At 38.4% G+C, this 25,446-nt stretch overlaps 1 protein-coding gene and 1 long non-coding RNA gene across 3 annotated transcripts in view; one reads left to right on the top strand and one right to left on the bottom strand.

Moving 5' to 3' along the window:
• LOC309634730 overlaps window positions 1-17,131 on the top strand; it is a 62,408-nt gene extending 45,277 nt beyond the window's left edge. Inside the window, exon 2 of the long non-coding RNA XR_014248382.1 lies at window positions 1,668-17,131. This is a non-coding gene — a long non-coding RNA (uncharacterized lncRNA). The remainder of the gene's footprint in view (window positions 1-1,667) is intronic.
• LMBRD1 (LMBR1 domain containing 1) overlaps window positions 1-25,446 on the bottom strand; it is a 123,234-nt gene that overhangs the window by 2,133 nt on the left and 95,655 nt on the right. The gene's annotated exons all lie outside the window — the stretch shown is intronic.

The following is a 25,446-nucleotide window of genomic DNA, read 5'->3' on the forward strand; positions in this document are numbered from 1 at the left end:
TCAGTATGACTGCTGAAAAACTAAACTTTTAAAAAAGAGGGTATTTTACTGTAAAATCATATTGCTAAATAATACATTTTCTAATTTCTTTTGACTAAAATCTGAGAAGATGCCAAGGATGTCAAAACAAAATGCTCTGAATATGCCTCGAAAATGAAAGTATAACTTAAATGTCCAGCACGACAAAGCAAGTCCTGGCCCTGGTCTTGACGGACTTGGCGTCAGGTATCATTTGGTCACTTCTCTGCCACGTGAACGGGTAAGTCTGAAGCACGAGACTCTGCTTGTCACCACACTTCCTGATAGGGTCATCCTGAAGACCAAGCGAGGGTTGCAAAGTGGCAGTTAACGTCCATTTTCTTCTTCAAGATGTACCAAGACCATGATAAAGAATACAATTTTCAAGAGCTTCTCAAATGGTGCCAATAAAAACTCATCTTAAGATTTTAGAAGATTATGTGCACACTAGTAGTGAGGAAAATACTCGCTTAGGTATTGGTATCACGACTACTCTGTACATGTTCATTATTCTTCTGTCTCTGCAGTCAAAACAGATACAAATGAATTTGGTGAAATTTAAATGTGTATAATTCAGTAGAAGGATACCTGCTGCACAGTAATATACCTTTAAATAAAAATAACCAATCTGAAATGAAGAATGGAACGGGCTGTAAAAAATGCCTGTTCACAGTTATTTTAAAAACGTCAACAGTATCTTTCATGGCTTAAGCATTACATGAGTTCTACTGTACAAGTACAAACCTGTTTTTTTTTAAATAAATTTATTTTATTCATTTATTTATTTTTGGCTGCTTTGGGTCTTCGTTGCTGTGCACGGGCTTTCTCTAGTTGTGGTGAGCAGGGGCTGTTCTTCTTTGCGATGTGCAGGCTTCTCATTGCGGTGGCTTCTCTTGTTGCAGAGCATGAGCTCTAGGTGCGCAGGCTTCAGTAGTTGTAGCGTGTGCAGGCTCAGTAGTTGTGGCTCCTGGGCTCTAGAGCGCAGGCTCAGTAGTTGTGACGCACGGGCTTAGCTGCTCCGCGGCATGTGGGATCTTCCCAGACCAGGGCTCAAACCCGCGTCCCCTGCATTGGCAGGCGGATTCTTAACCACTGTGCCACCAGGGAAGCCCACAAACCTGTTTTTAAAAAGCTATTCAACCTTCTCAACATTGCTAATGCTCTAAACTTAAAAAGTAAAAAGTTCAATTACTCATTTCCATACCTAAAGGTATTTGGGGGTCAGAACTTGAGTGAACTAGAAATTTCAAGGCCAGAACAGGGATTACAAGACAGAGGCTGAGCTGGCAAAAGCAGGTAGAATCAAATCACTTTTCCCAGGGGGTCTAATAATCCACTCAGTGACATTTTAAATTGGCTATACCTGCTGATTATTTTCCCCACCACAAAAAAACATATCTTAAATATTTTTCCTATCACATTATTTTACATGTTTACCACTTTCAAAAGCTGGAGATTTGATGCAAGCCTTCTAAAATAAGAAAAAAATGTACATTGTTAGTGTTCTGCTTTGTTGTTGAAAAAGTATGTAACAGCTTTTATAGTTATCTTTATATGTATATATCATTATATTTATATGTGTATAAAGTGGCATATGTCCACAGAGGAATTTTAGTTAATAATCCCCATGCATATATTTTATGTTTGAGCGATAACTCCACACTGAATACACCATCTGCCACCTCCCAGCTGCCCACCTGAATCACAGATATCTAGGAGATCTAGAGAGGTGTTTCTACCGCTACCTAAAAAACTACAGTAAGTATTTCGAACTTGGTTTGGTCTTCAAAGTAAATGTGAATTCCTCCATTTAGGGAGTGCATTCTAAAACCGGAATTGTTCAGGAGACTTCTGGCTGTTATTCCTCACAGGGACACATAAACTTCCAATTACACCAAAGAGTGCATGTTTACAATGAAAAACTAAAAACAGGGGTTCAGACAAAATTTTTTCTTCAGACAAAGTGGCCACACAGTAAAGATCAAGATTAAAAGAGCCAAGAGAGAGCACCTGGAGCATATGAACAGAATCAAAGTCCTGCTTCTACCACCCTCCCCCCATCTGTTCTCACTTACCATCAAACTAGATGAGTAACCAATAGAAAGCGCAATTAAACCTCTGCCTCTCATGGAACAGCCGCCTTTATAAATATACCCGATAGATTTTATACTACTTATTTCTTGTGTCCTTTTAGACCACTGGTTATGTCATTGTTAATGTATGCTGACTGTCACTAACATAACTTTGCTCATTAACTATAATAAACAGCACCTTCTACTTTAAATAGATTTTGAAAAACAATACTTGGCGCCGATTTAAGCCACCATGATGTCAACACCATGTTACACTTTCACTTGAAATCAGCTTAGAGTTAATTAACTCTATATTTGTACTTTACTTATAAAACAAATCCTTATGTTAACATGTGCATTCAGAGAGAGGGCATTTGGGAAAATTCATGTACCACAGAGAATTTTAAAGCAATTTCTTTGTTTGACTAGTGACAAAAAAACTGGGAGAAGATTGGACTATTGAGAACACCACTTCCTTTCTCATGGTTGCCCGTGATCACGCTAACTTTGGTTTCTGATTAGGGTCTTGCTACTACTGAATACAACAGACATACAAATCTTAACTGTAAACAGGCTGAGGATCTCAGGCTTTATTGTGATATGATTAGGAATTGTTTATCAAATGGTTTTAACAAAGGGGATAACATAAGTGCACTGCAGGCTGGCAGAGGGAACTGAGAGTAGGAAGAGGTTCATCAAACCAGGAAACAACCCAAGTGAAAACACGAGCTGTCAGGATGAAAGGAAGGCTGGAGCTGAGGTTCTGGGGAGTAAAATGCCAGTGAATAACTACTGTCAAATGGATTTACAGCATGTGAACTATATACGCACAAAAAGATTTGAGCAACTCGCAACATATATCCAAATAAGGGAGGGCAGAAAAAATTTAAATATGTAATAAAAACCAAAATTGTATGCTCATCTGAAACTTAACAAATGGCATACCGTTTAATAATGTTTTGTTAAATCTCACTGCAGGAGCTGGGTAAAAGGGAAAGAAAGAATTGGTGAACATCAAAAATCATAGAAATTCTAAAGGAAATTGATTTATTATATTTTATGGATATATAAATTGTACCAGGCTAATAAAGATAGCATTTGTCACATGTTTTGTACTAAAGAGTAACTTTCTATAGTGACTATTTTAAGAACCAGTATCATTTGTGTTGAGCTCTGACTACATTTAAGTAAGTTTAATGTATTTCAAAGATGCTAAAATATGTATTGCTCCTTTAAGAAAGAATGCACCTAATTTCATTTGTCTTGACCATATAAAAATAATTGGCCATACACAACTTATAAAAGAGAATTACAAAGGTAAGCATTAGCATAACATGTAGACACAATCTTAAACTGTATTAGTAAACTCTAAATTAATTAGATTTACTATTACTCTTAATTGTCCAAGATAGTAAAATATAAAACAACTGCTTTCTATTACTTTATCTTTTTCATAAAATGATAGTAATTTAAGGGGTACAGCAGAAAATATTAGAGATAGAAAATTGAGATTTGGTTCTTGAGTCTGCCACTTATATTTACTGTGAGATTCTGGAATCATTTAACTTCTAAGTATCAGTTTCTTTCTAAGTGTAACTGAGATAATATCTACTTCTGATGGATAGTGATAAGATAAACTGAACTTCTGAGAATTAAATTAGAGAGAATTCTACATGTGCTTAAAAAAAAAAAAAAAAAAGGTTGATGTTTTAGGAGACAGCATGCTTAAGCAAGGATCTGTAAAAAGTGGCTGAGAAGTTTTACAAAATCACCTGGGCTGGCTTCAGAGTGGATTCCAAAGAACTGAGAAACCTTACACCTAGTTAACTTCAGTGTACTGTCCTAGCTGAACTTTTATCAACACAATCAAAATGTCGCCTAGAAAAAGAACTTCGACAGTAAGAGACTTTCTGGATCTCAAGCAAAACCCAAGGAAAATATGCTCTGATCAATACTTAATTTTCTGGTCTGCACGGCAACCTCACTGGACAACGGACACAATACGTAAGGCTTTCTCAGCTGGATGGTACCAGCCCATGTCAGTGAGGCCCTCTTCTGACTCCAAGCCCACCTAGAAACTATGTGACTATAAACTTGGTTTTCCAGATTCCTTCCTCCATTGAGAATTCACTAGCCCTGAGCCTCTAGTTTCTTTAATGGTTATACTTCCTATGGTAAATAACAAACTGCCATCTGGCTAAAACTTTAGTTTCCTCTCCACTTATCTGGAGCCAAATACAGATGCTGGAGATCAAGCAGGATTCTTAAATAATAATTCTATCTCATCACTCTAACTTCAATATTGCTCTGCCCATTTGATGGGTAGAATTAAATCGAATGAGACTATCAACACAGTTATTATTTGTCAAGCGAAAGATTATAAGTTTATAGTACTTAACCATGAAGGACTATTTTAACTTGTTGAACACAAAGCCTTCTGGTTCAAGAGGGCAGACTGAGCACAGTCATTTGTTCCCTGTCCTGTTTCCCAGGACCTCATGAAAGTTATGGAGCAGGAATAAAGCCAGGAGCAAACTTTAACAGCGAAGAGAATGGGAGGCAGGCCACCCGGTGATGGGAGACCTCAGCAGTATTCTGGAAGATGAAGCTACATTTAAAAGGTCTCCAGTAAAGCAGCTGGTTCCCTTCTCATTTACTTTAAAATGTAACTTAAGGATCAAGAAACCCCAGTCATAGAGTCCCCAGTGATGAGGCTTCCCAGGTTCCTGATACTTGAATACAAACTAGCATAAATATGAATGAATCATCAGATATATACAGAAAACGATCAGCACGAGGGGAAAGAACAAGATAAAGAGAAATGCTCCAAGATGAACTGAACTGTAATTGACTTAAAGGAAACGATTGAGAAAAATGTTTAGTATCTTCACATATTGGCAAAGATATTATATCCATAAAACAAAGATGCTTGAAAAAGAAAAATGGGACACATAAAGTACCTCAAGGAAAGTACAAATTTGTTACATGAAATAAAAAATTCAGGGTATAGTTTGAAGATAAAGCTGAACACATATCCAAGAATCTAGAGCAAAATGGTAGGCTGAAAATACGAAATACGAGAGGAGACAGATGATGAATTGAAGATATCCAGCAACTAATGAACAAGAGCTCCCCAAGGGGAAAATGGAGAAAACAGAAACTATCAAATTAACTTCAAAAGAAGAAATAGACTGGCACTGGATTTCTCACCAGTCAAAAATGAAACACAAATGGTGCAATGCCTTTAAAGTTCTAAAAGAAATGAAGTCTTCTGTAGAATTCTAAGCACAAACCCATCAATTCTATCAATTGTGAGGATATAATACTTTTCAGATATACATTTTGCACAAAGCATTTCTTTTCTTTAACTCTAGGTAAACTGAGAGCTTTGGGAAGGAAATCAAGAAAGAAGATATGGTTTCTAATGCATCAGAAGTCCAATGAACAGAAATTATAACATTAAAGCTAAACACCACAATTAGAAAGCAATTAATCCAAAGAAAAGGGGTCAGTAGGTACTTAGAAAGAAGTAAATACAATGGGTTTCCTCCAACAGATAAAGTGAGCAAGAAGCGACAAGACACTAGGTAGATATCAATCTTATGTTACTTTAAGAACTTTTTTAACAAGAGAAAGAAAAAAAGGAACAAATTTTAAAAGTGGTTCAATTCTACAAATGCTGCTTGAACAAGGCAGAAAAATATACTCATATCTATCTATATGTTTTCTTATCCTCAAAGAGCTTACATGTTCCTATAAAAGGGTAGGACAGAGATAAGATACATAAATGACGATAGATTAAGACAGAGTGAGGTCATGTCATCAGAAGTATAAATGCTATGGGGATTCAAATGAAAAAAAGAGAAACGGCACACGTGTTTGGAGATTCAAAAAAGAAGGTCAGGTTTGAAAGAAACCTTGTAAGATGGCCAGGATTCTGACTGACAAAGATGGGAGGAGATGGGTAGAAATTGGCTGTGACATTCCAAGAACAAACAGTTGAAAAGCAAAGACGGAAAAGATGGCCACGTTCAGGAAGTGTGTGAAAAAAGGCTGGAAACATGCAGGACGGGTTAGAGAGTGGAATCCTTCAGTCCTCGGCTGAATTTATCAGATGGTACAGGGCAGCACTTAAGGTTCCTGGTGGAGGAATGACATTGTCAGAGGATTTTAGAACAGCGGTTTCCACAGTGTGGTTTCCAGACCAAAACCGTCAGAAAATTCTAGGGTCCCTCCTCAGATCCACTGAATCAGAAATTTTGTGATGTATTTCGCAAGCCTTCCAAGTGATTCTGATGCACACGAAACTTCGATAACCCCTGTTTCAGAACAATTAGGCTACCAGCACTGTGTAGTGTGGATCAGAGTGGAGCACTAGTTAAAAGGCTCAGCAATTCATCTGACATGTCATTTAGGTGAGATGTGAGGGTCACTATGGCAACAGACCCTGCATCCCTTAGCAACTGATTAGCTGAAGAGAAAGTGAATGAAGAGAACTGTGCATTGAAGAATGATGGTAGTAAAAGAAATAGTGAAGTCAGGACATACGGTCCAAGACCTTATCTGATAGCTTGTACTTCCCCAATAATTATTCATTTTAAACATTTTTATAAAAGCACATTACCAAAATAAGAAGGCTCTGTATATTATTTTCATATGGTTGATAAGTCTCATTTAGGACTACCCATAGATTAAGCTAACACACTAACATCTTAATTTCGCTTTCTTCCTTGACCTTGCACACCACACCGCAACTACACACGTGCTTTCAGCCATAAGGGAAACCTAATGAAAAAATGTGCGGTAACCAACGGTAGACTGAGAAGTTATTAAGTTTCTTATTAGTTCTCAGTTTATGATGGAATACCAAGAACAAAACAAAAAGTCAAACAGGTTCAAAGGAAAAAAAAGGACAGCCTTGAAAGTTGCATAGATTTTAAAAGACAATTATTCTAGATATTATCAAATACAGAATATAAAATATTAAGCAATGTTTTCTAATTAAAACTTTAAAAACACAGACATAACCCCTTTCTCTCTCATATGCTATACTCGACTCCTCAGCAAATCCCACTGGCTCTACCTTCAAAATCTATGCAGAATCTGACCACTTCCTGCCACTTCCACCACCACCATCAGCTCTGCCTTGGATTCCTGCAAAAGTTCTCTCAACTTCCCTTTGCCCTTGGTTTATTACGGTCTATCTCAGGGGCTGGTAAACTTTACCCCAAAAAGATACATTTAGACCGTTCCTTGTTTTTGCAAGTTTTGCTGGAACACGGCCACGGCATCCGTGACGTACCGTGTACTGCAGCTTCTGTGCTGCAGTGGCAGAGCTGAGCAGCGTGGACCCTACTGTAGGTCCCACGGAGCCTAAAATATTGACTATCCAGTCCTTTAGAGAAAAAGGTTGCCAGGCCCTGGTCTACATATCACATCAAGTCATCTGCTCACAACCTTCTAGACTTTCCATCTGAGCGTAAAACCTGAAGTCCTTTACCTTGATGACTTGCCCTTCCTCTTCCAGGCTCCCCTCCCCCTCCCCACTCTGCACCTGCTGTCACCTTGGTCTACAGGGCTTCTCCCCAGGAATCTCACTTCCTGAAGGTTGTTTTGCCCAGATGTCAGCTTCTCAGTAAGGATTTCCTTTCTACTCTACTCTACTCAGCATTTCAAACCGTCCCTCCTCCTGTGCACCGCTTACCCTCCTTTGGCACTTTATTTTTCTCCATAATGCTTACCGCCTGACATACTTATTTGTCTCCTTCTACTAAGTAAGCTCCATGGGGACAGGAACATTTGAGCTTTGTTCACTGTTGTGTCACTAGTACCTGGAATAGTGCCTGGCACATACTAGATATCAATATAAACATTTGTTACATGAAAAAGCAAGGAAGAATAGATAAGAAAAACTAAATGATCATATGGAATCCTGGAAATTAAGACATTTATAAATTTATTTTAGAATTTCAAGACACACAGGGTTTGATTCTCAGTATTAGAAAAAATGATATGTCAATATCTTCCAAAGGTGTTCAAGTTGCAAAGGCTGTTATTATTGTTGCATTCCTCAAATAAATAGGATAACTTTCTAAATAAGGCTATCAAAATTATCACAATTCTAGGTGACCTTTCTCCTCATCTTTAAGACTAAACCTAACTGTCCTTAACTTTCCCATCCCAACCTCCAAATTAAGAGTATAAGACAAAAAGAGTATAAGACAAAAAGACCATATAGTGTTTTTTTAAAGGCCCCATGTGCTTGAGTCTGAGGGAAAGAATTACGTATATTCTCCTGCAGTGGATCTTCTTGTTACAAAATTCCAGAAAGCTAAAATTAATTAGCTTCACTTAACATGGGGTAGGAGGTATTAAATTTAAAGTCCATATTCAAACCTGTCTTTTAAATCCACACAGAAAGAGTCTGGTACCATTTTCATTTCAAATTACATTTATGGACCACCCACTTGGGCACACAGCACCACAGGAGACATTAACAAATACTGTCATCACAAAGCATCAGTGTCCCTTTTTAACCTCAGGCCATACAACTAAGTTTCTAATGAAATCCCTTGACCAGCTTCATTTTCAGCCTCTTAAAATTGGCTTTCCTTAAAATGAGCTTTTTATTTATAACTGTATACCAAACATCAAGTGTAAACTAGTGGAGTAACTCCTTTAATAAAACTAGTTTTAAACAGAAGTCTCTCCTGCAAAATACATTTTTCAATTTAAAAAAAATTTTTTTATTTTATCTTTTATTTTTTAATTTTGCTTACAGGCGAAAGTATTGGTAGGTAAAAAAAAACAATCACCTGAATCCATTGTTAGTGATTATGTAAGTACTTGAGCACCACTGCTTAGTTACCTTGACTTATAAAATCTCCTGGAAACTCAGAAGTTCAAGTAGAAAGAAACATTTCATATTCTGGGAAAAAGATGTTAAAAAGAACTCGAGAATTACATTTTTTCAGGGAATTCCCTGGCGGTCTAGTGGTTAGGACTCCGCGCTTTCGCTGCTGAGGGTGCGGGTTCACTCCCTCGTTGGGGAACTAAGATCCCACAAAGCCGTGAGGCATGGCCAAAAGGAAAAAAAAGAAATACATTTTTTCAAAGTCTCAGTAACTACCCTCCCCACTGCTACCTTTCAACAAACTGGAAGGAAATAAGTCTTCTCTATAATCCACAGCTACTGGGCAGACGCATGCCACTATCTGGTCTCTCACTGTTTTCATCCTTTAAAAAGGCTTAACGGTGTTTTTTCTTTAGTTACAGAATAAAAGCTATTTATCAACAACAACAAAAAACAGTGAATATTTATTTCTTTATGCCACATCTTGTTTCCCGGAGGTACAGCCCGACTTTATATATACATATATATACACATTTTTTTCTTATTGAAGTAGAGTTGATTCACAAAGTTGTGTTAATTACTGCTGTACAGCAAAGTGATTCAGTTATGCATATATATACATTCTTTTCTTACATTCTTTTCTATTATGGTTTATCACAGGTTTTTGAATGTAGTTCCCTGTGCTGTACAGTAGGACCTTGTTGTTTAGCCATCCTCTGTGTAATAGTTTGCATCTGCTCACCCCAAACTCCCACTCCATCCCTCCCACAACCCCCTCCCCTTGGCAACCACAGGTCTGTTCTCTAGTCTGTTTCTGTTTCATAGATAAGTTCATTTGTGTCATAGTTTAGATTCCACATGTAAGTGATATCATATGGTATTTGTCTTGCTATTTCTGACTTATCCTCACATGGTATGATAATCTCTAGGTCCATCCATGTTGCTGCAAATGGCATTATTTCATTCTTTTTTTATGGCTGAGTAATATCCCATTGTATATATGTACCACATCTTCTTTATCCATTCATCTGTCGATGGACATTTAGATTGTTTCCATGTCTTGGCTATTGTACATAGTGCTGCTATGAACATAGGGGTGCATGTATCTTTCTAAATTATAGTTTTATCTGAATATATGCCCAGGAGTGGGATTGCTGGATCATATGGTAATTCTATGTTTAGTTTTCTGAGGAACCTCCATACTGCTCTCCATAGTGGCTGCACCAGTTTACATTCCCACCAACAGTGTAGGAGGGTTCCCTTTTCTCCACATGCCCTCCAGCATTTGTTATTTGTAGACTTTTTAATGATGGTCATTCTGACCCATGTGAGGTGGAACCTCCTTGTAGTTTTGATTTGCATTTCTCTAGTAATTAGCAACATTGAGCATCTTTTCACGGCCGGTATGTCTTCTTTGGAGAAATGTCTGTTTAGGTCTTCTGCCCATTTTTCAATTGGGCTGTTTTTTGTTGTTGTTGTTGAATTCTATGAGCTGTTTGTATATGTTGGAAATTAATCTCTTGTTGGTCGCATCATTTGCAAATATTTTCTCCCATTCTGCAGGTTGTCTTTTTGTTTTGTCTATGGTTTCCTTTGCTGAGCAAAAGCTTGTAAGTTTGATTAGGTCCCATTTGTTTATTTTTGTTTTTATTTCTACTGCCTTAGGAGACTGACCTAAGAAAACACTGGTACAATTTATGCCAGAGAATGTTTTGCCTATGATCTCTTCTAGGAGTTACATGGTATCATGTCTTATGTTCAAGTATTTAAGCCATTTTGAGTTTGTGTGTGACATGAGGGAATGTTCTAACTTCACTGATTTACATGCAGCTGTCCAGCTTTCCCGACATCACTTGCTGAACAGACCGTCTTTTCTCCATTGTATGTTCCTGCTAAAAACTAACTGATTGTAGGTGTGGTGGGTTTATTTCTGGGCTCTCTATTCTGCTCCAATGATCCATATTCTGTTTTTGTGCCAATACCACGTCATTTTGATTATTGTAGCTTTGTAGTATTGTCTGAAGTCTGGGAGGGTTACACCTCCTGCTTTGTTCCTTCTCTTCAGGATTGCTTTGGCAATTCTGGGTCTTTTATGGTTCCATATAAATTTTAGGATTATTTGTTTTAGTTATGTGAAAAATGTCATGGGTAATTTGATAGGGATTGCATTAAATCTGTAGATTTCTTTGGGTAGTATGTCCATTTTAACATTATTAATTCTGCCAATCCAACAGCATGGGATATCTTTCCATTTCTTTGAATCATCTGCAGTTTCCTTTATTAATGTTTTATGGTTTTCAGCACATAAGTCTTTTACCTCCTTGGTCAGGTCTTCCTAAGTATTTTATTTTTTTGGATGTGATTTTTAAGGTACTGTTTTTTTACATTCCCTTTCTGATATTTCATTGTTAGTGTAAAGAAATGCAACCTATTTCTGTATGTTAATATTGTATCCTGCTACCTTGCTAAATTCATTTGTCAGTTCTAGTTGTTTTTGTGTGGAGTCTCTAGGGTTTTCTAAATATAGTATCGCGTCATCTGCATACAATGACAACTTTACCTCTTACCTACCAATGTGGAATACTTTTCTTTTTCTTGTATGACTGCTGTGGCTAGGACTTCCAATACTATGTTGAATAGAAGAGGTGAGAGTGGGCATACTGGTCTTGTGCCAATTTTAGTGGGAAGGCTTTCAGCTTTTCACTGTTGAGCATTATTTTGGCTGTGAGTTTGTCATAAATAGTTTTCATTAGGTTGAGATATGTTCCCTCTATACCCACTTTGGTAAAAGTTTTTTATCATGAATGGATGTTGAATTTCTTTTCCTGCATCTACTGAGATGTTCATGTAGTTTCATCTTTTGTTTATGTGGTGTATCACATTGATTGATCTAAGTATGCTGAACCATCCTTGTGAACTTTCAGCCTGACTTTTACACTGTTTATGCACAAAAGCATAAAACATGAGATAATATATACATTCTTCCATCTATCATCAAAAATATGGTGAATATTTTTCTGTCAAAACATATAAAGCTGTATCATTACACTGTATGTAATGTTATTTCAAGTATCCTCATTGATGGGTAAATACCCAAGTTGTTTCTTTTTGTTTGCTATTTCTTATCTAAACTTGGTGGGACGTGGAAACTGGTTAGTATTGGAGGAGCAAGAATATGCAAATATGATTTCAAGATTTCCCTCTGAGTAAACAGTTTAGGGCACACAAAAGGCAGAGGACAACTCCTGCTACCCTATGAGATGAGGATGACAGATGGAAACTAAGTGGAAGAGGGAAGGAAAGGAGTTCAACCTTGGAATTGAGGTTTGAGGGGTTGGCAGGACATTCATTTTGGTATAGATAAACCAGATAGTGGTTAGAAGATAGGAATGGAAATCTAAGATTCTGAATTTATTAAATTATTAATACCCCTTAAATTATCCAGCATAACTAGGCTTATTTATTGTCAACTGTCAAGTCTCCAAAACATGACTTAGAAAACCTCATTGATCTAGTAAAGCTACATTTATTAGACTAACTGCAGTGAGGGAGATCAAGAAGGGCAAAGGCAAAGGGTATTTATAAGGTTTAAGGGGCTGGGCTGGACCACTTTAATCAAGGTCTTAGACACGGTGGGGAACAGGCTAGAATTGGGCTACGTTTATGACATAGGTTTTGGGTTGGTGGATGCAGTGAAATGAGAAATCGCGAAGCAAGTCTTCTTGGGCAGTTAATCTTGGTAAGTAAGCTATTGGAGTTGTTTCACAGTAGGAGTTGTCAACAACTTGTGTTTGTCCTTGGCGGTACTTAACGCAGGGGCAGGGAAATGCGTCTGCACCCAGAATTGTTGAGCATTAACAACACAATGTTGGTGTCAGTTCCCCACATCTTATGGGATTAAAAAGCTTTTAAAACTTACAGAGCAGCATTTGGGAATGGTTTAGACTTTAGTCTAGTATGAATTGTTAACAAGAGAGTGCCCTGGAATAGATAAGATGCTAGAGTTGGAGTACATATGGAAAATATCCAGGAAGAAGGCACTAGGTTTCTGACACTATCCTAAGAAGTGACTTTGACTAGAAAATCCTCCTGTTTCGCTCACAGCTTTCTGAGCAAATGCTTAACATAAGAAAGTGTAAAAATTGCTCTATCTTTAAAAATAGGTGAGAAATTTATAGAAATATCTTAAATTGTTTAAGTAAGTTGGATTATATAACCAAACATAGAATACCATCTTTGCATTTAAATTGGTGGGTTATTTACATATATGAAAAAATTCTTCAACAAGTTTTCAAGTATTATGTGCCTTTAGAGGTTTAATTTCTGAAGAGTTTTTATTATGTTCTTTGTGGATTTAAACTGTCCTTTTGCAGAGCCTCAAAAGGAGTAGATTCTGTAAACCTAGTCAAAGAATGACTCATTTTCCACAGCTGAATATTCCTATAGTTAAACCAAGGTTTATTTGATGCTAGAAATTTATACCAGAAATGACAGGAAAATGTGAGAGAGAAATTATTTTGTAGCAGATTCAAAACTGAAAGTAAACACAAAAGATCAACTCACTTGCACAAGAAGGTATACTTTTTAATCTAAATTGCTTAGGGAATTACCAGATAGCATACACTGTATTCACTAATTCTTATGTTGAAAATATGTTCTGTCATTTTGTGGGGCAAAATTCATCTTGTTGAACCACTGGGCCTATCAATTTAAATTTTTTGGAATTTAAGAAAAATAATATATAGAAGTGTAAATTTTTAAAAGGAAATAAGTAATATATAATTATATAAATAATTTAATTATAATACCCCCAAAATGGTAATTAGAAGTGGTTATCTTTAGTAATTCCATATCGTGGCCTGCACTTGGAACTGTCAGTTTTTAAAATAGTAGCCATCTGGTGGTGTACAGTGGTTCTCATGTGTTTTTTTCCCCTCCCTTTTATCATTTTCTCAAAATATATACACTTATGTTTTCTGAACCATATATCATGTGATTTAACCTCTTAACAACAGAGCACTTTTTAATAGCCGGATGTTCTCTTACATAACCAGAGAACAGCTATTAAATTTAGGAATTTTAATTATGATTCTATTTTTTAAAATGTGCTCTACAGTCCATTCTTCGACATGTCATTTATCCCAGTGTATTTTTCACAGTGCGTTTACCCTCTAGTGCAAGATCCAATCCAGGACCACGTATCACATTGCGTTCTGGTGTCCCTTTACTACCCTGAATCTGTGAATTCCTCAGCCTCTGGTCTCTGACGACACTGACAATTCTGAAGCACACAGCCAGTTCCTTTATACCATGTTTGCCAGTCGTCAGTCTGGGTTTGTCTCCTGTTTCCTCGGGATCTGATTCTTGTTCCCCGTTCTTCCCAGGGTGTCACATCCTGAGGCACAGGCTGCGCTGCCCCTGGACGATGTTAATTTTGTTCACCCGGGACGGCGTGTGCCCATCTTCCTCTGAGATGTGCTATGACAGCTACTACTTTTCCTCTTACAGCTAACAAACGGTAAGTGGAGATGCCTCATTCTGGTTTTAATCTGCAGTTTTCTAAACTGAGTTTAATTTCAATTACTGTATCTTCATTTTTAAACATTGTAGTTGGTTCATTTACAAATCTGCTAGGGTTTCATTCATTCTTTTTTAATACTTTGTTGTTCCCTGCTGATATTTTGATCTGGTCTTATTCCTTTCATCACAGTTAGCTGTTCCATGATCTGTGTTGGTAATTCCAATATCAGGGCTTTACAAGTCTCTTTCTGCTGTCTGCTATTTCTTCTAGCTCTCTTACATGGTGTTTTGATTCCTTGCATGCTTGTATATTTGACTCTGATGTCTTCACTTGCACTCCTCTGTGGGAATTCCGTGAAGCCAAGAATTATGGTACTTTCCTCTAGGGAGGATTAAATTTACTTGCACCATGTGCCTACCGCACTGCCAGAAATTGCAATGAAACAAATTCACTCTGGTGATGTGTATTTGGCCTGCAAATCTGCAAAGAGCTAGTCTGCGGCTACAATTTCTTAGGAATGTGATTCCTTCCTTCCTGTTCTTGGCACTAAGGCCAACTTTGCTTTCGGTTTTCTGCAAGTAACATGTTTAACTTTCTTTGTGGTTCACCCTCACACGATGATGCCATCCTTGGGAGAGGGAGGGGCTTAGCTTTGTAAGAGGCTGCATTTCCTATGAGATGCCAGCCACTCACGTGGGCCCTAGACCTGCGTTGTCGAATATAATAGCCACTGGTAACATGGCTGAGACTGAAACTAGGGAACTGAATTTCTAATTGTATTTAATTTTAATTAATTTAAACTAAAAACTGAAGCAGTGTAAAATATTTTTTCATTAAACAACTTTAGTACTTTGGTAGAACTATACTTCACTTTAACCAATAAACGTTCTCATTTAGATAATGAAAATTTATAGTGTTTGAATTAAGACGTTCCGTAAGTATAAAACACACACCAGGTTTTGAGGACTTAGTATGAAAAAGGGTATAATGTATGACACAGAGAAGGCTCTTGGACACCTCCCTTGTTTACCTGGGACGAAGCCAGACAGCAGCCCTCTATGCTCTGTCTCTCCTTCACGAAAGATCTGCTAAGCTGTTTGTTCCCACTGATCAATCAGAACAAGAGGCTTGTTGATTTGACCTGAGTAACCTTTAGTTAGATTTCCCTCCTTCGCCAGGCCCCCAAAGGGCCTCCTTCTGCCCTACCCTCAGCCTGAGCCAGCAGACAGCCCCTCCTAAGCAAGCCCTCCTGGCTGACCTCAGAAAAAACATCCCATGGTCATCCCACTCTTCCAGCTGGTTCCTTCTAGCCTTGCTTACTCCTCCCTAGAAAAGAAAAGCCCTCTCCTGCCTGGCGTCTGAAACGCCTGCAAGTATCTCACGGTCAGCTCCTCTTTCTGCAGCATTCCCTCTTCCTACTGTAATAATCTGTTTAAATATGGCTCTCCTTTTGATTGCTTGAAATGGTTGATCACTCTTCCCTTGGCTTATAGGAAACTACCGTCACCTAATCTTCCTTCTTCTTAGTTCTCCGTTGCTGGTTGCTCTTCTTTCAACGGGACGGCCACAGAGCTCCACCCTCGCACCTCTTCTCTGTTTGAGTTCACCCTCTAGGTGATCTCACATCCAACCTCACAGCTTTCCTTCCCACCTGCCCCAGCCAACCCGGCATAAACTTCTCCAGATCTCCAGACCCGACTCAACTGCCAACTCAAGATCTGTACTTGGATGTTCAACAAAGGACTCAACCCAAAATACTCAAACCAGAACCCCATGTTCTCCCTCACTGCATGAATGAGGGAAACAGATCTGTGGAATTAAGAATATATTCACTTTGCAAAAAGAGTCAAGAGGCATCAGCCCAACAGCAAGCTCCTGAATGTACTTCCGTATGGTATCATATTAAAACTTAGATTCATATACAACTTTCAGCAATACCCTCATGCTTTCAGTCCGCGTGCCACTTATATGTGGGACTGTTAAGGCTATTTAGAAAGCATGGTAAAAATCCCAAACAAAAAACAAATTCAGAAAGGAATTTTCTTCACAGTTAAATCTTTTCACTTAATTCTCTAATACTTCAGCCCATACTACCCTAACTGAAACTGCATTCTCAAAGGTTTAAGATTGGCTAGTTGGTGAATATCTCTCTGAAGCATCCACACGAATGATCTCTGCACACAGCAGTACCTTGGATCCTGTAATGCTTTAGTATTCTGTTCATCTCTCATTGTCCAGACTCATGTTTCCTTCTCAAATAACCTAGGTTTAAGCTCTTTGACCTCTGATTTTCTTTTATATTGTCTGTGACTTTGATTTCCTCGTGACTTCAAATGACTGTCTCCATTATACTAAAAAAGCAGTAACACCCTTTTGTTTTTAAAATTAAAGGACAGATGATGCAAACAAAACACAAAAATGTGAAATGTAGAAAAAAGAGACTTGGAATCCAGACACTTGCATTATAGTCCCAAGTCTCATACTATCAACTTTTAACTTATCTCTTAGGGCCTTAGTATCTGTATCTGCAGAAAAGGGGTATTAAACCAGTTAGGTGGCTTCACTAAAGTTCCCTTTTTTTGCTTTAACATTCTAGTTTATATTTTTAAAATTGTTTACAACTTAAGTGTCTCTTTGTAGCCTGTATTTCCATTTCTATACTTCTAATACAGAAAATGAGGGGGAAAAGATTCTCTATCTCTAACTGACATAATATCTTAGATAAAAGTTTGCAGAAGGACAGGTACTTGAGGTTCTGAGAAAACAAGTCAACCCACTTTTATCATTGGCAAAAGCAAAACTGCTTGGTAAACACGTTTTATTTATAGAGAATGTATTTTGAGTCACTCCTTGATAATGGGCTTGTTTACTCCAGAACTTAGTGTTCAACTACTTTCTAAAGTAAGATATCAATGCACATTTTACTTTATTAATTTTACTCTAACATTATCTTTAGTTATTCAAAATAATTCTTCCTTTTCCCTTTGTACTTAGTATAATTTTAACCCTGCTTTAGCCCTTTAATTTTAAATCAGTTTTTTGTAATTCACGTAGTTTAAAGTTTAACACATCAGTTTCTATTTTATATCATCAGCTAACTTGAGTCATCTTAACCATTTGTCCTAGTAAAATTATATCCTAAAGCTAAAATCTAAAGCCATAGATCGTTCAATGATTTTTTTAAGGCTGGCTGTGTATATTAACAAATATACTTAACCAGAATAATCCACAAAAATCCAGTTTGATTTATACAGATCATCCCATTTCCAGTTGCTTTAATGTCCAAATAAGACAACACAAGTTTACTCCAAGGAATGATAAAGTAATAAATAGGATGGCAGAAATAAGACTTTGGGTTCATAGATTTTTAAAAATGATCATTTGGAAATATATTATCTTGCTTCATCCCTCACTGTACTCCCCAAATACTCAATGCTCCTGCCACAATTTATTTTTTCTGTAAGATGCCAAGTAGATTTGTTTTTATGCCTTGTTAATGCAGGTTCCTTCTCTGCTTGGAATAGCCTCCAGTTTTTTTTGTTTGTTCATTTGGATTTAACTTATGCTTTGGAGCCCAGTTAAAAAGTTACACTGCAGAGAAAACCATTAGCCCCTTTTGCCTTCCCATAGCATTTTGTGTGTAATTTCATTATAGCTTGCCATTTACTTTTCTATTACAATTATTTATTTTCATATCCAAATCCATTAGGCTGTTTGCTTTCCAAAGGCAGGGGCTGTGGTATATGTGTCTCCTCTGATGCCTTCTCTCCTTCCCAGAATCTACCCCAGTACTCTCTTCTGTTTGTCCACAAAGGGACACGGATCATTCATCTTCCTATTTGGGCTCAAATATTTCTGTATATTTATGTTGCTCTTCATAATTCTGTGTCTGTTTTAACTATTTTATTCACACTAACATATAAGTTGTCTGTGTACTAATGCTTATTAGATTAAGCAACAATTAAAGAACGTGAAACTAAGAATGTAAATAAAAGTCCTTTTGTCATATTAGCATATAAAATTTAAAACTTGATTTCTAATTTGCTCAGCTGACTCACTTTGGACTTATAAACAATGCACTACCTGTAAAGATAAATTAAGTAATATTGTTGTTTTAAGGTAACTTTGTGAACATAGTATGATAGGCATTCTTTATAAATCTGCTAAATCATCCTATTGTTTAAGAGATCATTTTAAACACAAAAAACCTTAATAAATAGTTAAGTATTAGATGACTTAACCTTAACAAATAGTTAAGTATTAGATGACTCTCAAACATTATAACATTTAATAAATGCCAGACCACCACATATATGAATGCAAGATTACTTAAGAAAAACAAGTCTATAAAATGTACTTAATAATGGTAAGAGATCAATATATGTATTTTTAGAAATCACTGCTTTAACATCTTTTAAGGAGATTACCTTTCCTCAAAAATAATTTTAAGTATAACACTCTAAATTATAATTTTTGTTTCATAATCTAAAAATCATTCTCCAAAATTCTGTTACTTGCGAAAGGTACATAACGAAGGTGACATCAAGTACCTTATGGGGTATTTATATTACAGTATTATCTACTCTAGTCAATGTGCCCACTAAAATGTCACAAGTAATAGTGTTGCGTTTCTTCTCTGCATGCTGACATTTCCTAGCGTGCAGTAAATGGATTCTGCACCATCGCTCTGTCACCACACTTACCACCCCATCCCCATCCCTATGCGTCAAATCTCACGTTCTAACCTGCTCCTTCATCTTTCTCCATCATTTCAGAAAACTTTTAACATTTAAAACTCAATAATTTTCATCTCCTTATATATGAAATAGTAGGATTAATATTTTCTTTATGAGCAGCAGTCCCCAAAGCCATCTTAATTTTGAATCTGGGGGAGGAGAGTTCTCTTAGAGCCCCTCATCATTTTTGTTTAAAGTATTCTCTTAAAAAATCTACCCTGCCACCCCAAATTCAATGGTCATATTTCTACCATCCTCTTCCAAGTATGCACAGGCAAATTTGACTTTAGAGATTAGCTGGAGAACCAAAAAAATACTGGGAAAAATAAAGCCATAAACCTAAAGGGTATGTTTTTGTACTGCAAAGTAACATTTCAAAGAATAAGTCAACTAAAATGTTTTACAAAAATATTCGACAGTTCAAAGGAGGTCATTTTAACCAGTGGTTCCCAACCTTTTTGGCACCAAGGACCGGTTTCATGGAAGACAATTTTTCCATGGACAGGGGGTGGGGGGGATGGTTTGGGGGTGATTCAAGCGCATTACATTTATTGTGCACTTTATTTCTATTACTACATTATAATATATAATGAAATACTTATACAACGCACCATAACGCAGAATCAGTGGGAGTCCTGAGCTTGTTTTCCTGCAACTAGATGGTCCCACCTGGGGGGGATGGGAGACAGTGACCCCCGACGTGTGTTGCTTTTGTCCAGTCTACTCCGTAATCTCGTTTTGGTTGCTGTCATTGCAGAAAACTCTGCTTCACAAAGATGGGATGTTGGAAATGGAAGCAAGCTTTTCAGTGCTTTTGTGGCCATCTCAGGATATTCCGCCTTGACTTTAATCCAGAACGCATGGAGATTTGAAGTTGTCTCACACATACTTTTAAGGCCACCGTCATTTGCCATCTCAAGCAGTGGATCCTCTTCTAATACAGACAAAGTCGATTCACCTGGCTTATTCATAAATGGGTAATGGATCCATTCCTTCCCAGTTCGGGGGTCCTTTGTGGTTGGGAAGTGATGCTCAAACTCTTTTGAAGGCTGAGATAGGTGATCATGCACCAGCTGGGAGAAAGAAGGCCCTGGCTCCGTCTCTTTCAAAATCTCTGCTAATGTTGGAAACATGTCAAAAATCCCAATGTTCACTTGTCGCCCCCCACAATTCCAGTTTGGCTTTGAATGAAGCCACTTTATCTGCCAACTTGAACACAGTGGTTGTTCTACCCTGAAGTGACAGATTGAGTTCGTTGAGCAGGTTGAATATATACCACACAAGTAAGCAAGTTTTGCAACCCATTCTGTGTCAGTGAAATGTGCTGCCAGTGGTGACTGTTTTTCTAAAAGAAATCTCTGGAGCGGCTCTCATAACTCAGAAACTCTGGCCAGTGATCCACCTTTGGAAAGCCGTCTCACTTCTGTATATAAGAGAAGACGTGTGTGCTCTGCGTCCACCTCCTCACAGAGCTGCACGAACAGACGTGAGTTAAGGGCATGTGCTTTAATGTGGTTGATAATTCTAATCACATCCTGCAAAACGTTAAGTTCAGGTGACATTTTCCGGCTAGCCAGCACTTCTCTCTGGATGACACAGTGCGTAGACTCACATTCAGAAGCGACCTCTTTGACCCGAGTAGTGAGACCAGAAAGCCGTCCAGTCATGGCAGCCGCTCCGTCTGTGCATATACCGACACAAAATGAGCAATTCAGTTTTCCTGATGTGTAATCATTCAAAGACTTGACTAGTTCTGCAGCTGTGGTGTTGGTTGGCAACAAAAGTGCACATAACACACCCTCATTCACATCCTCCTGAAAAATATATGGCACAAAAACAAGCATTGTTGCCTTGTTGTCAACATTGGTGGACTCGTCAACCTGGACTGTGTACCACGGTGACTCATTAATCCTCTCTAACAACTGTGCCTCACTATCCTCTGCTATTTCATCAATTCGTCTAGTTATGGTGCTAGCTGAAAGAGAAACACGTGCCACCTTTTAAACTGCAGCCTCTCCAGAAGTTCACGACAAATGTCCTTAGCAGCAGGCAGGGTCAACTCTTCACCAATAGTAAAGGGCTTCTTAGCTTTAGCAATGCGGTTAGCCACTAAGAATGACGCTCTCAGTGCAGACACATGTGATGAAGTGGTGGCCTTCAATAACTGCTTCTGTTCTTCATGTTCACCTTTTTTCTTTAGAAAAACCCCAAAGGCTTGTCTTTTAATGCAGGGTGCTTGGTCTCCATGTGGCAAAGCAGTTTTGAAGGTTTCATGGTTTTGTTGGATAGCCGGTCACCACATGTTATACAAAGCAGGCTTGGAGAATGTGAATCACCTGTTGCAATGAACCCGTAACTTAAGTAGGACTCTTGGTATTTTCTTTTAAATGCAGCTTTCTTTTTGTTGGCAGTCTTAAGAGTCTTCTGTCTCATCATTGGGTCTTTCCCCCTTTTCAAAGAAGCTCTCCAGCGACGTTTGTTTTTTACTCATTTTGCCTAGGGTTATCTTGTGGGCTTACCAAAACTGTGACTGAGACAAGGGCGCAGTGCAGGAAAGAGGCATGGATGGAAGTGGTAAATAAAATAATGGGCAGGCCAGGCACAGACTAAAATAAGTGTCGGATTCTGACTTAAAGCCTGCCACCAGAAGCAGCTTAATTGTCACTTGCCACTCACTGGTAGGGTTTTGATATGAGTCTGCAAGCAGTTGATTGATTATGGTCTCTGTGTGGTCAAACCTCTCTGCTGATGATAATCTGTATCTGCAGCCACTCCCCAGCGCTAACATCACCGCCTCAGCTCCACCTCAGATCATCAGGCATTAGATTCTGATAAGGAGCGTGCATCCTAGATCCCTTGAATGCACAGTTCACAGTAGGGTTTGTGCTCCCATGAGAATCTAATGCCACCGCTGATCTGACAGGAGGCGGAGCTCAGGCGGTAATGCCAGCCATGGGGAGTGGCTGTAAATACAGATGCAGCTTCACTTGCCGGCCGCTGCTCACCTCCTGCTGTGCGGCCTGGTTACTAACAGGTCACGAACCGATACCAGTCCGTGGCCTGGGGGCAAGGGACCCCTGATTTAAGCCACTATAAATTAGATTTGACTGAAAGAGAAAAATACTGAATGTGATTCATAAAAAAGTTATGGCCAAGGGTATGATTTAACTAAACTTACTGATCTATAACATAAAAATTCACTCAGTTCAGCAATATAAGGGCATTTTAAAGCCCTTTACCAGTGCAACTTAATTTTGAAATTTTAATGCTTTTCTGCTAAGGTTTCAATACTACTATAACAATTTAAGAAACAGAACCTATTTTAGATCTTCAAGATCAGTGCCCTCTTAAAAAAAAATTACAAATCAGCTCAACAGTAATTTTTTATTCTACTTTCACTGAGCTAAAAACGACAACCCAAAGCATTTCAACTATCAACCGTACTGTGACGTGTGTATGTACATTTCAAAGGAAAAAATCTGGGACTAAACTCATTACAAAAGTAGAGCTGGAAAATCAAGTCATATTTATTTATAATAGAAACCTATAATAAAATCTAAAGAAAAAATGGTTCTGAAGAACCTAGGGGCAGGACAGGAATAAAGATGCAGACATGGAGAATGGACTTGAGGACACAGGGAGGGGGAAGGGTAAGCTGGGACAAAGTGACAGAGTGGCATGGACATATATACACTACCAAAGGTAAAACAGATAGCTAGTGGGAAGCAGCCGCATAACACAGGGAAATCAGCTCAGTGCTTTGTGACCACCTAGAGGGGTGGGAGAGGGAGGGTGGGAGGGAGACACCAGAGGGAGGAGATATGGGGATGTATGTATACACATAGCTGATTCACTTTGTTATACAGCAGCAACTAACACAATAATGTAAAGCAATTATACTCCAATAAAGATGTTAAAAAAAATAGAAACCTTTTACTACTATTTCTTCTTCATGTCTGTTTTCCCATCTCATCTCTTGATTTATTCTTTTCTCCCAGGTTTAGTCTCTTCCCTTCTTTCCCTTACACCCTGGACTCTGCGGTAGGTCTCCTCATTCTCTCGCTCTCAGCTTGTCCTTGGCTTTCCATTCTATTTCAGTCCTTCCACCCACCTTCCCAGGCAGCCTAGGCAATGATGGAGAATGGTACCGGCTGTACCGATTTGTTCAACAAAAATACAGACAGATAATTTCATCTCTGGCCCCTGACATATTTATCTATCACGAACTTATCTTCAGTCAGATCCTTCTTCTGTTCATCGATCAAAACTTTTGCCACTTTCTTCAGTTTGGTGCCCAATGGCCCACACAATTCTCAGCAGATGACCAAACTCAAACTTCACAGCAAAATGAGGCGATCATATAGAACTTCCTGTTCACCCTAAGAAATTACTATCTGAGTCCATATTGTTGATTCCTTCCTTGTTCTAGGGAAAGAGGTATCCCTCCTTCTATCTAAAGCATTCAGTCTTTGATGTTCTAAATACCATCTCCTCCAGAACTGGACGGTACTGGCCCATCATTCATCCTTTCTGATATTTTTCTTCAACTTTTCCTGCTCCATTAATTCCATTCCATCATCCCTGAAGTCTCTCCTCATTTAAAAAGAAAAACAAAAAGATTCTCTCCTGACCCTGCACGCCTTCTCTAGTTTCCATCCAATCCCTCTCAACCTCCACAAATAATTTCTGTGAAGAATATAAACTCAGTCACAGTTTTGTATCTCTTTTTATTCACTGCACTTAGCTTTCGCCGCCACCGCCTCTGTGCAGTCCCCTTCCCCACACCTCCTTCACCCGCCTGCCCCTGGATAGCCATCCTCCTCCGAGCCCCGGTCTCCACACTCCTCACTCTCTACCTTCTGAGTTCATTACGTAAATATCCAAGTGCCCACGAAATCTCCAGCTCAAGATCTGTGAGACATCTCAAGTCAACTAATCATTTCTTACATTTCTTCTCTAATCTTAGTATCCATTTTTAATTCAGCTTGGTGATACCAAAATTTACCCCATTACTCAGTAACTGGAGGGCCATTCTAGAATATTCTGTTGCCTTGCCACTGCTTCAGACCCAAGCAAGCAGAAATCCTCTTGCTTCTCTCTTCATCTCACACCGTCCAGACCACTGTTTACTCCAGGCTCTCACCATCTCGCCCGCATGACTGCACACAGCCCCTGCCGGCAGCCTCTCCCAGCCGATTTCTACGCTCTGCTCTCAACCTCTCCAACCCGTTCTCTCTGTTATAATAAAGTTACTGAAAACAAACCAGACCACAGTTTCAACTTCCTTGCTTAGAACTCTTCCAAGGCCTTCCGGGGCCTGAGTCCTAACTCTGCAATCCCATTTTCTCCCTCCCTCTAACCCACACCCCTCCAGAATTAGAACAACAAAACAGTAACAGTGCTTTACATTTGCTGGAACACAAAACTCTACAGTTTAAGCGAATTTCGTTTGAGCATTTTGCTCCCCTGCCTAGAACAGCCTCCCCTTGATGCACAGACCAGGTAAATTCTTCATTCACACCTTGAGAGGCAGCTCTGCTCTCCCTTTTCTGAAGCCCTGCTTTCTGAAGACCACCACCCCGCAGTGATCTCCACGGAGAGCTCCTTACTTCTTCCGCTGGGCTACCCTGGACTCTGTACCTATTCCTGTTACTCTACCACACTCCAGAGTTGACCCTGGTAAAAAACTCCAAATTTATCTTTTCCATAACGGTACCCCTGAATGATTTATCGAGAAATATACTATATTTGACATATGACTTTACCCTGAAATAAAAGCATTTTGAAGACAAAAGTAGAAAAAATTTTTGCGAATCCTGAAAGAATCAACTTAGAATCCTTAATCAGGACAGCACACTATAATATTCAAAGGGAAAAAACCCCTCATCTTAGCACACAGAAAACAGAAAAAAAAGACTGTCTCAAAATTCACAGAGGTTAAGAGCACAGGATCTCAGAGCTTTTGTCAGAATACACACGAAATACTTAGCACAGTGTCTGAAACACAATTACATGTTCTTAATAGTTCATCACTGTCATAATTAACATTATTATTATTAACTAAAGTAACGAGAGTTGGATGGATCAAAAGTCGTTCTAGGTCATAGGTACTTTTGGTCTCAGTCCTAAAAATTGCAGATACCACCAAAACTCTCCTGAAATTTTTAAGAACAATGAAAAAAGACATTTAGAATGTTTCTCATTATACTAGTACACGTGATAAATAATAACTACGTTTTGTTCTTC

The sequence above is a fragment of the Balaenoptera borealis genome, assembly GCF_965194805.1.
Source record: "Balaenoptera borealis genome assembly, chromosome: 9".
Lineage (NCBI taxonomy): Eukaryota > Metazoa > Chordata > Mammalia > Artiodactyla > Balaenopteridae > Balaenoptera > Balaenoptera borealis.